Below are 18,292 nucleotides of genomic sequence, written 5' to 3'. Positions count from 1 at the left end.
GTCCCCAGGTGTTACTCCGTGGGCACGGATGCTTTGGGTGTGCTGCAGCTCAGTCCACTGACACCCCTTCCAGCCTTGGATCTCCTGGGGACAGCACAGATTTAAGACTGTTTCTTCATTAAAGCAGCACCAGTCACAGTGCCCTTTTGCTTTTTAGACCACCATAGTAAGACTCACCAGGTTCGTCTGGATTACCCTGTGTCCACCTGATATTTGAGAAGGAAGAAGGAAAAAAGCCACTTCCCAGGACAAATTGCTTTCTTCTGTAATTCTGAATAAATAAACACAGTAAAGAAGTACTGTTACAGATAGAGCCAGTAGTTATAAACCCTATAATGTGATAGTGAGTGGCTAAAACAATCTAAGAGCTCTTTCGTGCTGTAGCAGGTGAAGGCTGTAAAGGCTTCTGATAGTTTGCTTTTATTTAATGGGTTTTGTTAAGTCAACTACTGTGCAATGTTTTCATAAAACAAAACCATTTTACGGTCTAAGACTTCAACCAGGAAACAAACGTGGCCAAGGGTTTCCAAAACAGAAGCTTTAATTCAGGCTCTTGTGCAAGTCGGATGTTTGGGGTTATTTGAGAAATTTGAGGTAAGTTACTGAGTATTTGGCAGCTTGGGAAACACCATGACTTACTTAGGTGCCCAAATGTACCCAAGATGCGTTCTGGGAAAACATCCCCCATTTATCCTGTCTCCTGTGCAAACTACATTCATGGTGGAACTTCTCCCTCACATTTACAATGTGCTTTTTTGTCTTGAGAGGGTCTTAGTCTGTTTAACAATTTCATTAAATAAGTCACTACTACTCCATTATATTTGTATAACATTACTTCCAATATTTAAATCTGAGAATCCTAACCAGCAGGAAAAGTTCCAAGCTGAGAAGCAGAAAGAGGGTGAATGAATGCATTTTCTTTCTCTGGGATATTAGGTGGAGATAAATAACAAAGATGCTTCAGAGCAGACCAAATTTCAGACACAAAGTTGTGACTAAGTGTAACAGTACTGTACTAATTTATACTGAACTTGGTTATACTGGAAATTAATACAGAAATATAAAAGTTAGGAGTGAAAGGATTTAGAGTCCTGCCTAAACTATGAAGAAAGCTGTGAAATCATTCAAGCAATGGATGCATGCACTGCAGGTTCATCAGAAGATGAACCTCTAACTATAGACAAGTTATTCCAAGAAAAACAAAGGTGAATTCTGTTCACAAACAGGCAGTTGGGATGTGTAAGAGCCAAAACTATAGTATACATTTTGAAAAAGAAAGCTATTGCACTAAATCCCAGGTCTGGTGTGTAAAAATCAAGTCAGTCACAGACACCAAGCTGCTGTTGATCAATACAGTAAGAGATTGATTATTCAAACTGCATTATGCATTCATACATGAAATTGATTTTGAATCCAGCATTGTTTGAATCCTAACACCTGCATCTGATTTCATTTTGGCGTAACAAATCAATCATTTTAACACCCATGAACTTTAGTCCGCAAAACTTAAGTTCATTGAATACACTTGCATTTCCTTTGTAGTGCAATACAGCAATGCTTCAATAAAATTGTGAAACTTCAAAAGAATGGCTTTCAGTGTGCTTTGTATAGGAGGGAACAAGTCCTTTCCCCCTGCCAGAGATATGGAAAGGAAGCCATCCCACTGATTTCACTAAGCTCAACTAGGGAATCCTTCAAAAAGTTAGGGATATGGCAGAGGTATCCAATTTTGCAGGCCATGCTGATCACTGCCAGGTTGTCTGCTGCTTGACACCTGCAAGGCAATGGTTTGTTGTATTTAGTGTAATTTGTGCGTCAGACTTCTGTAGAGCACTTTGGAGACACTGCAGCTACACAGCAGCGGAGTAGTAGACCTGAGACATGCTGGTAGCGGATGGGAGGGAAAAAAAGTTAACTATTTCCTTAAAGCCTCATTTATTACATTTGTACATGTGTAAAAACAGGGATTATTCAGGGGCTTATATGTCCACGGGTTCTTCTGGGCAATGCTGACCAGAATGTCAGATCTGCTCAATTATACATTTACAGTGTTCCTTACTGATTGCATCAGACAACCCATACAACCTACTGCTTAGAGGAACCTTTGCTCTTCACGTTACTCCTCAGTAATGATAAGGGGAGGTTTATTTAAGTTTTGACTGATGGACATACTCCTTTGCTTCATAGCTATTACTTAATGACTGAAAATCTGAAAATTTACAGAAACAGCAGACAATGAAGTAGAACTTCTCTGGCAGCTAGGTTTTATATGCTAAATAAAGTAATTGCAAAATTCAATAAATTTTAAGGCTATCCCACTGCAGTACTAGAGAAGGGGATCACTGGTTAAAAAACACAAAGAAATAAATTCTAAATCAAATACTAATATGCTTACATACACTAACAGTCCATTCTATACTATAAAAGCATATTAGAAAACATATTAGAAAGCATATAGAAAGCATTAGAAAGCATATAGGACTGAGCACTCACAGTAACAAGTAAAATCAGAAAATAGAGAATAAAAAGAAAATATGCAGAGAATAAAGGCAGGAGGATTTAAGAGAAAGGTTTCATTCAAGAACTCATAGCTGAAGGTGCAGTAATGGAAGTATGATTTTATAATCCTCCTACGTCTTGGCATCATTCTGAAGTAAATCTATGAAGGCATAAATAACTGAAAACAGTGTGATCTCTTTGATGATTGAAGTGATACAACACTCTGAGTTCAGATGTACGGTGGTCTGGGTTTAGGGAAAATAGGCCAGTGATATCTGGGAGCACATGGAGCATTCATCCTCACCTGACACAGGAAAGGTCTAAGAATTAGAAGGATTAAGATTAAGGAAGACAGTTCATGCATGAGGAAGATGCAACTACTCTTGCTTAACAGCACACACAGAGGACATCTGCATACCATGATCTGCATCATTGCAAAATGTTTGCTTCATCAGCTAATGGATCATATGCGTGTTCTTCAAAACACTGCATTCTGTACTGCTTCACTCCTCTGATATTTCAAAGACATGAGCATTTCTAAGAAATGAAAGTAGAATACATGCAAATGTGTATAAAAATTAGAAACAACAAATACTTTGTATGTGCAGTGACTATTTTTAAGGGATTGTCCCCCTGAATCTTTCCCGTATGAGACCAAAACTCTATTACATTTGCAGGAGAACACCATAATTCAAGGAAGTCTTAAGTCCTGAAAGGGTGGTCCAGCTTAAACATGAGTAGTATTTCCTTCTGAATACTGTATGCTGGACCCCTCTGGAGACAACCCATGCCAAGAAGTTCGAACCCAGTCCAGATATCCATTACCCTTAGCAAGAAGACAACGAACATGAATTTTCCCTCTCAAACTACAAATCACTCACAAAATACATTTGGGGCTGGTCTTTGCTAGCCACTTAAGTTACTGAGCCAATATGCTCAGTACTCAGTGTGGACAAGGACTGTTGCGTTCCTGTGCAGCCAGCTGTCAGCTGACACACCACAGTACAGGTATTCACAGAGACCTCCTATAAACAAAAAAAAAATGTGTGTTTTTAATACATTAAGCTTTCATCCTTATGCCAGCTTGGGAAAAACTGAACATACTTTAGCTAGTGATCACCTAGTTACTCACTGTAAAATTTTTGAATTGTATCTGCACTTTGTTTGGTGTTATTTGGGTTGTTTTTAAAGGCATTTTGTCTCATCTATTTCTCTAGTTGAGACAAAAGCCTGGAATTTTAAATCATAGTCATTAGCACAGCTCACCAAGGTCATGTTCTCACATAACTTGTTTTGCTCCTGGGAGACAGTTCTGAGAGCTCAATTGCATGTACTGAGTCAGATCCTTTTCTTCCAGAATAGGATGTTAACACAGGCAACAGCATTATTTTTGCTTGTAGCAAGGTATTGCTGTTTACTATGGGAGGGTTTGGCAATAATTGCTTCTTATGTAAACAAGTAGAAATGAACGATATTTTCTGGAGGCCTAAACAAAAGTCTTATTAATTTCTTGAAAATATGCATGGATGTAAAATCTTGGACCTGATAAATATTAAGTCATTATACACTTAAAGTTCTATTTCTTCTCTTATGTTAAAGTAATAAGAGCAATTAGTTTCGTAGTATGCTGACGTGTTAGAAATGTCTGCAAACTATAGGGCTGGTTTAGTGTACAGTATTCTTGGAATAAATTAGAGCACAGTTTTTTCAAGATTTAAGTCTGTAATAGACAACCAGACTACCCTGGTTATACTGTAATTAACAGTGATGTAAATGTAACAGTGAATAATGAATGTAGTTACTGAAATTGTGGAATATCTAGTCAATGTGTGAAATCTGGATGGCTTTAGGTATGATCAGCTAGTAGAACTGCTATTAGGTGTCATTTGCTTTGTTCCTGCCAAGGCAAAGAAAGCATGATACAAACCATTGAGAACTAATATTTATTAAGAAAGTTACTTTAAAAAGCTTTAAACTCTCCTTATTACCTCCTTATTTTTCTTGTGCAAGGGATACCAGATTTTATAGCAATATTAAGTTTCCTCTGACTATCTCAAAGAACAAAACTCCTGGGAAAAAACCTGATACATCTTTATTTCTATCTTTAACAGTTTGCAACGCCAATTCATGAAGCCCTTTATACTTTTTTATTACTCCATCCACCTCCTCCTCTGTACAGAGCGCGGAAGGCAACGATCAACATCATAGTCATTATGCCATGAAAAGAGCAGTTCTTTTTTAAGCGAGAAAAAAATCCAGCTTGCAGTTTGGTTTTAGAAATTGATTAGTACTATTCTGCAAATATACAAAGAATCATGCAGCATGGAACAGATTACACCCCATCACACTTATTTAATAGTTTGATATTATATTTAGTAATGTCTTTTGCCTGAAAGAATACTGAATAGCCACAGTCTTAATTCTAAGGCACCAAATGATCTCCCAACCTGCTGAAAAGCAGCACTCCCGAAGTGCTTCTAGCCCTCACAGTCAGCCTGTGGTTTTCCTACATTTCATTTACCAGAGTCAAGTACAAAAGAAAAACTAGTCTTTATCTAAAAAAAACCCCAGCAAATAAGACATCAGTGCTTGTGTAAACAAAGCTTGAAATCTTGACAGGCTCTGAATCCAGAATGCAAAGGATGCAATCTTAGATTTGCTATTAACATTTTTTAGATTTTCTGTGGTGCAAGTAAAGATTTTTTAAAGAAATTTGCGCTTACAATGTGGCTTTCAAGAGACACTTATTCCCTACAGAACACGGTCTTGATTTAGGAAATACTTATATGCTATGATATCATGGGACTTGGCTAACATAAGTCCCAAAGAAGTCACGTTTGAAGAGCCGGGTGCGGAGCAGCCCAGCTGTGCCCAGCTGGAAACGCAGGCAGGAGAGCTGCCACTAACATTTCAAGAGGAAGGTGTTATATTTCAATGACAGCAGTTTTAAAAGAGCACAACAAAACTGGTGCCAGGGAAGGAGAGGCCAACATGCAGGTCATCCTCCTGTTGAACTAAACTTTTGGGTCCCCTGAAAATTCTAATTTTTCCCTTCCTGCAAGAACTGTAGTCCTCACGTACAACTTTATCTGGAGCAGGCTGTTCCCAGGACATAACTCACATGCTCCAACTCAGCTGCTGTAACCCCTGCTCTGCATCACCTTTGCCCTTTTTCTCCATCTTCATCGCTTGTGGTACATGGAACACAGCCCTTGATCTTACAGCAGTTGCACTAGACTAGTATCAAAGTTTAGAGGCTGGCAAATTATCATGGGACACTCCAGCCACAAGGAAAAGGCCTTTTCATACTTGAAAAACGACATGCATACTTCTGCTGCCATGTAACTAAAAACATAGTTATGGTTAGACACATGATGATGAGTAACAAGGATGCAGATTACTAGCTCTTGAGTGCATGGAGATGTGTTCACGCCATCCGAAATGCTGACGGTACCAGGATTCATCACTTGCTTTTAGTGACACCTCCCCCTACGTGCTTTTATTTTTCCATCACAAGCTAAAATTTCAAAATGTGACGGTAAGAGCTAGTTATAGATGTCCTGAACTGACAAACAAGTGGTTATCTGCAGAAAGCCGGATATATTTAAAAAACAATGGGAAGTTCATGCATCTGTATCCATCTCCTCGGCACTAGTTGTGGTAATAGCCCCTCTTCATGACAGGTTTAACGATCACCTCTCAAGGCCTGCATTCCCTGCCCCTTAGCTCGGCTAACCGGTGGCTGACCGCTTGTGCTGAAATGACACAGGGAGGGGAGTTAAAACCGAGTCCGGTTCTCCAGGTCTTGGTGGCTCAGAGCAGCTCTTGCTGTTGATTTTCATTCAGTACTTCAATGGGTGACGGAAAAGATGGGATAGTGGGCCTTTGATGTCATTCTCAGTGGTAATTCTGGGACCTGCAGACAGTGTTGGCAGGAGGACACTTCTCACTGGGATCAGCGGAGGCACTGCTGCCCCCCAAAGCCAGTTATTTTAAGTCCCATCTAAACAAGGAATTATCAGCTTAAGGTCAGCCTTTCTCCCCTGCAGCAGGTTCAATTAGATGCAGTACTTGGTAACTAAAAAGCAAGATTACATCCCTCTCGCTTGAGCCAGACTCCTGTTGGCTTCGGTGGGTGTTGGCTCCTGCTGAACTGAAGAATTCACAGCCTGGCCATAGGTATGGGGGCAAATACCTGGGAGGGTGACGTGCCCTGTGAGCCTGTTTGCATAGCTGGATACCAGCCACGGAGGCACAGCAACCTCACTGCAGACACTACTCTGTGTGCTAATTACTGACTTCCTCGCCTGCAGGAGGGTAGGTGACTTTGCACCATTTCTTCTACCACCTGCCTGACGCAACCTTGCTTTCTGGTGGTAGTTATTTGCCTTCTCTCTAGTTCATCCCCTGAGCAAAAATAAACAAACGCACCACCAAAACTATCACTGAACTTTTTATGCTTCACAGCCTGCCCCATGCACGCTCTTTTCCCTCCTTGCTGTCCATACCCTGCATTTTCAGTGGGTATTTGCTGCTCCAGCCATTGCATATTTAGAGCCAGCATATCTGCACCAGTGGTCTGCATCAGGTACACTGCTATAATCCAAGCAGAGGCTATAAGCCCATTGCAGGCAGGGTCTTAGAAACGTGAAGAAGCTTGCAGTAAGGAAAACAAAACAAAACAAAAAAATGCTCTTAACACATCTGTGGGTTTTTTTCTATGAAGTATTTCATGGGGGTTTTTTAAATCCATCACTAGGTCACCTATAGAGCATTATTGCCCATTAAATAAAAAGATTTACGTACCAAAACAAAAAGATGTATTGTATTTGCTTACAACATCTTTATTTTATCCCAACATCTTTATTTTTGCCAGGCCCAGCTCAGGAAACCTCTTGCTGGGCTGAACAACTAAGCACCAACCAGGGCCCCCAACAGACATTTCTATTGTCAATACCACCGGATGGTGACGGCCAGCTCCAAATAGTGAAGCTAGGCCCTCCTTTTCTCACCGCTGGATAAAAAAATAGCATGGGTAAATCCCCTTCCCCCACAAGTCGGAGCATTTCTATTAACATTTCTATTAACACCAGTTGGGTGAAGACTTCACTCTATATCCAAATACCTCTGGAGTTCAGGCAGGTGCAGATCCAGGGGTGACACTCATGTCTTATTGACATCCATGGTAGCGCTCCTCAGCTTCCTTGCAGCTTTACCGGCCCACATCTGAGGCTGCGGCTCCACCAAGCATCTCCTCCAGCAAGGGACACTCACCCCGAGCCCCCCTCTCAGCTGCTGTGCCCTCAGCCCCGGTGAGCCCCCTCAGCTCCTCCAGCTCACTCTGGGTATGTCCGTCTTCTCCACCAGATTTCTGAAATGATTCAGTTTAGGAAATAAGCAAAATGGAGGTCCCCCCCGGGGAGAGGCACGAGCAACAGGTGAGCGCAAGAATACCAGCAACCTGCCGTCACAGCCTAAGACTATTACCTTACATTGCATGTAATTAAGGCCACAATTTAGCCTCACTGAATTAATTTGTTCAGTCCTCATTCACTTGCTTTTATTTGAGGGGAATGATCTGAAAGCAGCTGAAATCACGGCATTGGATCACCGCATTCAACTACACATGGGCTTCAGCCGTGAAGTCAGGTTCCAGATTTGCACTCTTCAAACCTAAAAACCAGAAAACTCCCGTCCGGACTCCTCTCTAGTTCTTTGTGCCAATTTCTTTAGTTGCAAAGATTTGTTTGAAATTGATGATGAACAAGGAAACTTTTGAAGAATCTGACCAGAACAGAAATCCAGGTGAATTTTGTATATATATATACATTTTGAAAGATTTAACTTAATTTCATCAATATTGCTGTACTAAGCACAATACTTTTGAGAATTCAGGTATGCACTTCATGTAAAAAGGTGGAACAAGCCTAGGACTGATGATGACAGTGCTTATGGAACTAATGCACATTTAAAACACAAAACCCTTCCCTTCACTATTAATTTGATCTGGGGTATAGTAGAGCAATGACAACCCTCAGATTGCTTTATACACCAGTGAGTTAGACTTCAAGTGCTTTACAAGAGAACTAAGAAAGCTCATGAAAAGAAAAGCCATCACTCAAAATTTCTAAGAGGGGTGGAAATTAGCTACAGAAAGTTCTACCATTTTATTACATACATGCACACATATGTATAGAAGTACATGTATGTGGAACTGCTTATTTACTCATTAATTAACTTTTTACATCTCCCATCCACTGTAGCTCCTTTGCTGCGAGCCCCTAACCAAAACTTAGGGGTGGCTGCAAAGCCGTTTTCAGACATTAACAGGACCTGGACATTAGGTTCTAATTCTTTTTATTTCAAATGTTTATAAATTATTAAAATAGAAGATCTAGCTAACTGTGCTGTAGGGAAATCATGTTTTACCTAAGCTCAGCCTGCTTTTTTAACAATACCATTTATTTCAATACCTGATAAATTCAAATGTATTGGCAATGAACACACAATGGAAAGCTATTTTTCTGTTGAAAATTTAATTGAAAAACCATAGCAGCATTGGCGTTACACCAAAATGTACCTCTGTACCTTTCGCGATCAGAGGAAAGATCAAACGATACAGAGGGTCGGCTGGTCGGTTTTTAATAAGTTCTGGCAACTGAGTTACAGCTCTGGACAATGGCCAAGAGTGCAGTTTTCACGTGCAATCAAGGCTTCAGCTTAAAACGGAGAAGGAATCAAATCCGCCTGTGCAGTCAGGGCTGGAGAGGGAACAAGCCAGCAGGTGGTTATGGTGGAGCCCAGGAACCGCGGCTGGGGCCGGCTGTACCTTACACTCCAATTCATTTTCATATATTGTTTTAATGCAAGCAATTAAAAACACAGCTGTCCACCTGCACTCCCCGATGACAGCTGGTTTTGCCTTCTCACAGATTAAGTAAAGCCAATCAGTCTCCGTAACCCATTGCGACCACTGCCCATTGATGTCAGTGCCTGGTTCAGCCCCGTTCTCACTCCACCCATTGACTGCGAGCAGCAGGTGACTTCAGTGGGACACCACCATCGCAAGTGCGATCTAGATGCCTTTGTAGATAGGCCAAGCTGGGGAGGCTGTGCCTGGCTGCTTCTCAGCCACCATGGGGCACAGCAGCCCTCCTGTTGCGTAGATAGGGTCAGGAGCGGCATCAAGCTGAGCAGGAATTGTGAATGAAGCTGAAAACATCGTACCCGACAGCCTCGCCTTCGAGGAGCATCTTAAATCTCAGCACACAGCTAAAATTACACCCTTTTACAAATACCACTTTGCCTTAAGCAAAGAAGCTGCATTTGTATCAGAAGGTGTCACAAGGGCCCTGCAATACGAACCTTCATTGGAAGCAGAATCAGATGGGTTTTGATGCAACTGTGCAAAAAGTACAATGGCATGCGATTAGCAATTGTACATGGAAAGAGCCAATTTCAGGCTCTTCTCTATTTTTTTCTACCTCTTACCACCTTGCACTGTGAAATCCTACACAGCAAACATAGCAATATAGTCAAGCAATATTAGAAGAATATCCTTCCAATACTGAAAAGGATACATCACATACGATGTTAGCAAAATTGGTAGTAATACCATATAAATATTAAGTATGTCAACAGTAATATCCAGCTGCTGCTGTGAAGGACTGTAGACAAATAGTGTAATAAACATTTTTTAAACTGGGGATTTCCATGCAGGTATCCAAACCAGTAACCTTTTTCCCAAAGGTTTAGAGTGCCAGGCTATCGTCATACAAAATCAGGTGAAGAGATTCTTGTAGAAACAAGACATGGGGTTTAGGATTCCAGTTCATAAAAGAATTAGTTGAACTTCAAAGTAATTTTATGTTGTTACATTCATACTTTTGGTTTTGTTCGTTCAAGTGTGGATCATTTCCTTACGTACTTTGTTTTTTACTAATGGTTTCACTATAAATAATGTGTCCGTTTCATTTTCCCATCTCTTATAGAAAAGATCAATTATGGAGTTTATACCAGCTTTTAAAACAAAAATTATTGTCTAAAGGAGGAATCTAGGAACTGTCTCTTCTGTGAAGGTAAACTTCAATGCTTAAAAAAGAAGACCCAAGTTGGTGACAATATCACTTACTAGTTTTACCTCCACTGACAGCATGCCCAGACTGATAAAAATCAGAGCTTTTCACACCCACGAGTGGCTTTCTTCAGAGGGAGATGAGCTTCTCAAGATACTCTTGGTAGGGCTACTCACCTTGCAGTGAGGGGCAGGTTTTCAGCACTGGATTTTGAGACACAAGGAAATTTAGCGTTTGCTGGGATCGGGCCACTACAGTACCTTATTCTCTTCTACTCTTTATACCAGTGTTTGTACAGATCGGTTATTAGAAGTGGGGGTCCCAGGTGCCGCAGGGGGAGCAGCCTGTGACACAGCCGTACCCTCCAGTGAGTGCCAGCAGGCGTTGGTACCTAGCTACACTTTAGCAGTTTGCAGCAGTAGACACCTGGGAAGCAGTAATGATGCTGTGGCCAAAGAGGTAAACCGAGGCACAGAGGACGAGGGCCCGGTGTGAATCCCAAGGCAATCAATTAATGAACTCTGATTTGTTTATTACAAAACGGTCAGCCCTTTGTGAACCCGTTCCCTGTTTGCCAACCCACTGTCCTGACTTGTGGACCACATTCAGACTACTGGATAAGACCCCCTTTTACCTGGTTAAAAGGACTAAGAAGCCAGCAGAATATCAATTTTCCCATTTGAATTTGGTTTTAAATGCATGAAGGAGTTGCCGCACCGTCAGTACCTATAAGTGGAATCCTCTTGAGCTGATTATCCACTGGCTCAAGTAACTTCTCCCAAGGTTACTACGAGTTTTCAAGACTGAACTAGGACTCTCTGAAGTGCTTCATTCCCATAGGGTTTGTGGCGTAGCGCTGAAGTCCATCGTACCTAAGGTTTCTGTTTACTTCAGCAGTATGCATTTTCTCAACGGTTCCTAAGACATCTGGAGTGGTATGGGAGTATCTGGGTGATGAGAAAACTTCAAGTGCTTTGCTCTGAAACATCCAGTCTCTGAAGACAACACTTCCTGAAAGGCAAAAAGGTCTTGAGAACACATTCCTGTGAGGCTTGCAAGAGGACCCTGAGTCTGCAAGTCAAACAAACAGGAAACCCACGTGGTCTACGAGGCAGACTGGATCAGCCTTTTTTCCTTAAGCCCTACAATTTCAGATGACCTGCTGGTGACTCCTCACTTTTGCCTCATGTACAACTGAAACAAGCTTCACACATAAGACCCAGGATAACATGCTGTCTACTGCGGGAGTGAAATCTTCTCAAGTTTTCCTGCTGACTTCAAGACCTTTCCCCTGGCACCGTATGTTTTCACTGAAAGAGAAAATGCTACAGTCAAACGCAATTCAGCCTTCCCTGCTGTTCATCTGATTCAAAGCAGATCTGAATTAGCTGCATCAGATATGTTTAAGAGTTGCAGTACACCAGTGAAAAGACACATTGCTTTGGACTTATTTCTGTAGTGTTTCTCAGGATGGATGCCTTAAAGGCTACAGATGCTTGGTCACAGCAGAATCCAGAACCTGAGAATAGCAGCTGGGGGAGATTATTGACACGTCTACATAAGCATTTTAGTTCAGCTTAGGGATGCGCATTGAACTGAATCTCCCAAGCATAACAGTAAGAATTAGTTAAAGGTATGATTTGTGATGAGTAAACAATGTAAAACCGAAGGAGTAAATTCCTAGGTAGAGCTTCACTTCTCACCTGGGAATAACACCTAACATAGGACTGGAAATGGAGCCATTTCTTCCACAGTTGTGTGGATTCAGTGAGAGCTGTGGATACCAGTGCCCATACTGCCTTTTCAAGACACGTGTAAGATATTCAGCATACCTTGACTCCTCAAAAAATGACAATGGCTATTTCAGCTTGGCTGTGTGCGCTTTCTCTCTCCTTCTCACTGTTTGCGGCTGAAATTTCAGCTTAATTTTCTTCTCCCCAACTTCCCACCGTGCTGTTCCCACCTTATGGAGGCTCCGCACCACAATATGCAGGACACGCTGCAATTCAAAGGCCAAAAGTTGCTAAAGCGCTTATGCAAGTTAATTACTGTGCCTGTTTAATCCCATGTAATGCAGATTAGCGCTGTCAGCTACTGTTCGGAGAGCAGTTGATGTAACAGGCTGGCCCGTCAGCAGGGAAACCGCTCTCTTCAAGAGCAGCAGAGTTGCTTCCAGCGAGGAAACACTGACCAGCACCGGGAACAGGAACCTCTCACGCTGTTCCCCGGTTGCTGTCAGGATGCAGGAGGTGGACACAAAAGCTAAATATGACAAACAGGCAGGTTTAAAGAAGGTATCACACCCCTCGTTTCAAGGGAAAATTGTCAGCTTTGACCCTGTGCACGTTCAGATGAAAAACCTGTAAGTTTAAGAGAACAGTCCCACAAAAGACATCCTTACGTCAAGCCACTAACCACAGTGAAGTCAAGCCACTAGCCACTATTTTCATATCAAACTAAAAAACCTAATATAGGTTTCCATGAAAATGAATACCAATAGGCCAAAGCAAGCCGTCCAGTTTGAAGGGCCAGTCATCCCTATGGACAGGAGAAGGTGGAAAGCTGGAGGGCTTCCTGGGAACTTCAGCTTCTCGCAACTTGAGTCCAATCTAATTGGATTAATTTACAATCATTACTTGGGTAAAATGCCCTTTGGCAGCAACGTATGTTTACATAGGGCCTGCTTATTCCCCAAAAGAGTGCAAATACAACGTGTTCAGATGGCTCATTCCAGAAATTAATGGCATGTAGTATTTCAGGATTTCCAACGATGCTTTTCCTGTTCTGGAGGGGTAAATAATACCGGTTATCTTGATTTGTAAGTGGTAGCCAGGACTGCAGCATTTCATACGACACCATTGGTAACTGAGCTACAGTAATAATGCCCATTTCCTCCACCCACGCATTATACGAGAGTTAAGCAAATATTTTCCACCTCAGCAGATTTGATGGTCAAATTACAGACTTTTCTCTCTCCGGTTCACAGCTGACAAAACTTTGTTTGATGGAGGTAATAATGACAGAATATGTGATAAGGCAGTCTACCGCTGGCTGAGAGTCAAGGCACGGGATACTATACTCCCACGTTTCTAACAGCCTTTCTTATTCCACGTGACTTATAGATGCAGTAAAATGGAATCATTATTAAAAAAAAAAGGATAATTAAATATAAATCACATCAATACTTTTTTTACATTAGAAATCTAAGTCTTTCATATTCCAAGAAATGAGATTTTACAAGCAAAAGAGACGTGAGATTAAAAGATGAACAAGTGTCTAGAAATTTTTAACCTCACACTCAGCGTGCTTCGGCTGTTAGCCCCAATGCCTGAGGATGGACAGAAGTTTCTCTTAAACTTGCAGCCATCTACCTCGAGCTGAAGCTGGTTCCCTTAAAATCTGCCAGCAGGGACCCCCCCATGTGTGGCATCGCAGTGACGCTCTCCCGGGATGATGCTCACATGTGAATAAGCATGAGTCTTGGTGGCAGCCAGGGACATTCCTGCCCACACCTGCCTCTTCCAGTTGCTGCCGGCCTGAGTTTCAATGAAGGCTTGAGGTAAGATGCCAGGCTGAGATGTGGACACACATCTTGTCCTACCAGCTCTGCTAAGGGAGTGATGACATCTGTCAGGGAGATGAGGCAGGCAGCAGAGCGGTGACGTCTCAACCACCACGGCAAGACCAGCAGCAGCTCAGGTACCAGACACCCCTCTTCTCTCTGCTTGTCCCCAAGGACAGTGGGTATCCAAACAAAGAGGGGGGCTACCTCTGACTTCACAGGAAGGGCAGGCAGGCAAACATATCAGTCAATCATTAGCCAAGTCACTCACTTCACACAGCACTGGAACAGAAAGATGCAAATGAGGAAGGCAAGAGCATCCCGCAGAGGCAATGTGGCAAGTACGGGACTGTCGTGGTTTAACCCCAGCCAGCAACTAAACACCACGCAGCCGCTCACTCACTCCCCCCCACCCAGTGGGATGGGGGAGAAAATCAGGAAAAGAAGCAAAACCCGTGGGTTGAGATAAGAACGGTTTAATAGAACAGAAAAGAAGAAACTGCGATGGGTTAACCCTGGCTGGATGCCAGGTGCCCACCAGAGCTGTTCTATCACTCCCCCTCCTTCTCAACTGGACAGGGGCGAGAAAATATAACAAAGAGCTTGTGGGTCGAGATAAGGATAGGAGAGATCACTCACCAATTACCGTCACGGGCAAAACAGACTCAGTTTGGGGAAAAATTAACTTGATTTATTACAAATCAACCGGAGTAGGGTAATGAGAAATAAAACCAAATCTCAGAACACCTTCCCTCCACCCCTCCCTTCTTCCCGGGCACAACTTCACTCCTGGATTCTCTACCACCCCCCCAGCGGCACAGGGGGACGGGGATGGGGTTTACGGTCAGTTCATCACACGTTATTTTCTGCCGCTTCATCCTCCTCAGGGGGAGGACTCATCACACTCCTCCCCTGCTCCAGCGTGGGGTCCCACCCACGGGAGACAGTCCTCCACGAACTTCTCCAACGTGGGTCCTTCCCACGGGCTGCAGTTCTTCACGAACTGCTCCAGCATGGGTCCTTTCCACGGTGTGCAGTCCTTCAGGCACAGACTGCTCCAGCGTGGGCCCCCCACGGGGTCACAAGTCCTGCCAGAAAATCTGCTCCGTGGGCTCCTCTCTCCACAGATCCGCAGGTCCTGCCAGGAGCCTGCTCCAGCGCGGGGTTCCCACGGGGTCACAGCCTCCTTCGGGAACCCACCTGCTCCGGCGTGGGGTCCTCCCTGGGCTGCAGGTGGATATCTGCTCCACCGTGGACCTCCACGGACTGCAGGGGGACAGCCTGCCTCACCATGGTCTTCCCCACGGGCTGCAGGGGAATCTCTGCTCCGGCGCCTGGAGCATCTCCTCCCCCTCCTTCTTCACTGACCTTGGTGTCCGCAGGGTTGTTTCTCTTACATGTTCTCACTCCTCTCTCCGGCTGCTGAATACCGCCATCCCAACTTTTTTCCTTCTTAAAAATGTTATCACAGAGGTGTTACCACTATCACTGATTGGCTCGGCCTTGGCCGGCGGCGGGTCTGTCTTAGAGCTGGCTGGTATGGGCTCTGTCGAACACAGGGGAAGCTTCCAGCAGCTTCTTACAGAAGCCACCCCTGTAACCCCCCCCGCTACCAAAACCTTGCCACACAAAACCAATACAGAAACTAATAATGATAATGATAACACTAATAAAATGACAACAGTAATAATAAAAGGATTGGAATGTACAAATGATGCGCAGTGCAATTGCTCACCACCCGCTGACCGACACCCAGCCAGTCCCCGAGCGGCGATTCCCCGCCCCCACACCCCCCAGTTCCTATACCAGATGGGACGTCCCATGGTATGGAATACACCGTTGGCCAGTTTGGGTCAGGTGCCCTGGCTGTGTCCTGTGCCAACTTCTTGTGCCTCTCCAGCCTTCTCGCTGGCTGGGCATGAGAAGCTGAAAAATCCTTGACTTTAGTCTAAACACTACTGAGCAACAACTGAAAACATCAGTGTTATCAACATTCTTCACATACTGAACTCAAAACATAGCACCATACCAGCTACTAGGAAGACAATTAACTCTATCCCAGCTGAAACCAGGACAAGGACAGCAGAGTGGGGGTTGGGAGAGAGGCTCAAAAGGATGAACACACCGAAAAATAAACCCTGCTATAAGATAAACAAGTTTCCAATTTGAGAATATTAAATATTTTTTCACAGGGTCTTTTTTTTTTTGCTGAAGATCAAAAAGTGATGATACGTTTCAAATAGCTTCCAGAGCAGCAACAGTTGTGTTACCTTTTCTTTGCCCTCCTTCCTCCTCCCAGCCTCAGGACTAAAAATGTCAAGCTACAAAGTCACATAGAGTGAGAAATCTTTCAGGCAAAACACTGAGCCAGAAGGAAAAAAAGATGGAAGAAGATGAGCTAATAGCAGGGAATGAAGGCATTCGAGCAGCAGCACCTTCCTCAGCACAGGAACGGAAACATGCAAAGTCCCAAGCCCTCCACAGGCAGTCAGTGCATTTAACTCTATAAAGCTTGAGCAAGCATCAGCCCCATAGCTCCCCCAAGCAGGATGAGCAAGACCAACTCGCTTCCTCCGCTGTTCCCTTTCATCCCGGCTGCCCTGGCTTCCTGCCCTGGAAGGGAGGAGAACAGGGAGTCACCCCGCAGCCACGCAGCGCAGCGCAGCCCACGCGGGTGCGGCGTGGCCCAGAACCCCGCCGGGGCACCGTTCCGTCGGGCTTTAGAAGTGTGAGCCAGTACGGGCCTAAATCGTGGTACCCAGGGACAGAAAGCCAGGAGTATCCCACCCTCTCCTGTCCCTTGGCACCGAGGACTGGTCGTTGGCTAGTCTCAGCACGCCAGAGTACTTATCTGTGACTCTAGCGACCAGGTTAAAACCAAAATTCAGCACCGTTTTGCAAATTCATTCACTGGTGTCGGAAAAACCACCAAGCTGGGCTCTTAGGAAAAGCCTGACCTCTAGGTCTTGATTTCCACAGGTTCTGAGGAGTCGCACCTTACACTGGCTGCACCTGGAGCTCGTTGCAGCGAGCACTTCTGAAAACCTGCCTCGCGCACACCGCTAAAAATACCCGCCGGCGGAAGACGGGCGAGCAGCAGACCGACCGCTCCGTAAGGCCAGCACCTTAATCCTCCCGCCGCGGCCTCAGCCTTGCCTTTCGGCCAAAGCACCCACCTCCCAGCGAGCTTCTGATTGCCTGCAAAGGGCTGTGCACCTACAGTTAACTGCCTGAAGGGTCTACCCGTCTGCAAAATCCACGGCCGCGACGCGTGCTGCAAGTTGTTAGAGGCACGGGCGCGCGAGCGCTGGGCTTTCCCGCGGCGCGCCCGGCGTTACAGGCCCTTCGCTGTGACTTGCCGCCGGCGGGAGGGGCTGGCGCTGCCCGCACGCCTCCGGGCAGCCTCCGCAAGCCGGCGGACAGCGGGGCTGATGCCCCCCGGCCCCCCCCGGAGCGGGCTGCGAGCAGCCAGAGTCCCCCGCCGCTGGCGACGCCCCCCGCCCGCCCCGCCACCGGCCGCGGTGCGGCGGCGCCACCTGGCGGCTTGGCCGGGCGGCGCCCGCGCTGCCCCCGCGGAGCCCCTCCCGCCGCGGGCTCCGGTGTCCGCCTCCCGCCGCGGGCTGTGGCCGCCGAGCCCGCGCGAAGCGGCGGGCCCTCAGCGAGCCGCCGGGGCAGCTCCTTCCCTGGCTGCCAAGGGTTTCCTACCTTTCCTGAAGCTGCTAAAAAAAGCCAGGACTACGTGACTTACCAAAAAAAGCTACTTTTAAACGGTAAAGCCTTAGGCCTTTGTCTGGCAATACACGTGCATCCAGTTTATCGATCAAAACACGCGCGAGGTGGCAGGTAAGGTTCGCCATGTGCCAGCCGTGAAGCCGAGCCCTCTCCTGCAGTCCGGCACCCAGGTGCTCCGCGCCGATTACCGACACCGCGGCCACCGGCTTCCCCTCGGGGTCAAGCCCCTGGGGTAGTGAGTAACGTCCTCACCTGAAACGGGTTTTTCCGGAGCTGAACCAAGGTCACGCGTAAGTAGCTGCGCAAGCAAACAGGCATGGTTCAGCCCAGCCTATCTCGTCTTCTGCAAGAAGTACAGCGCTACAGAGTACGCGGGCTGCCCTGTGTTAACTGGACTCTTTGTTTAAATAGGCTCTACTGGGCA

The sequence above is a fragment of the Harpia harpyja genome, chromosome 12 (assembly GCF_026419915.1).
Source record: "Harpia harpyja isolate bHarHar1 chromosome 12, bHarHar1 primary haplotype, whole genome shotgun sequence".
Taxonomy (NCBI): Eukaryota; Metazoa; Chordata; class Aves; order Accipitriformes; family Accipitridae; genus Harpia; species Harpia harpyja.
Note: the sequence above shows the minus strand (reverse complement) of the source record.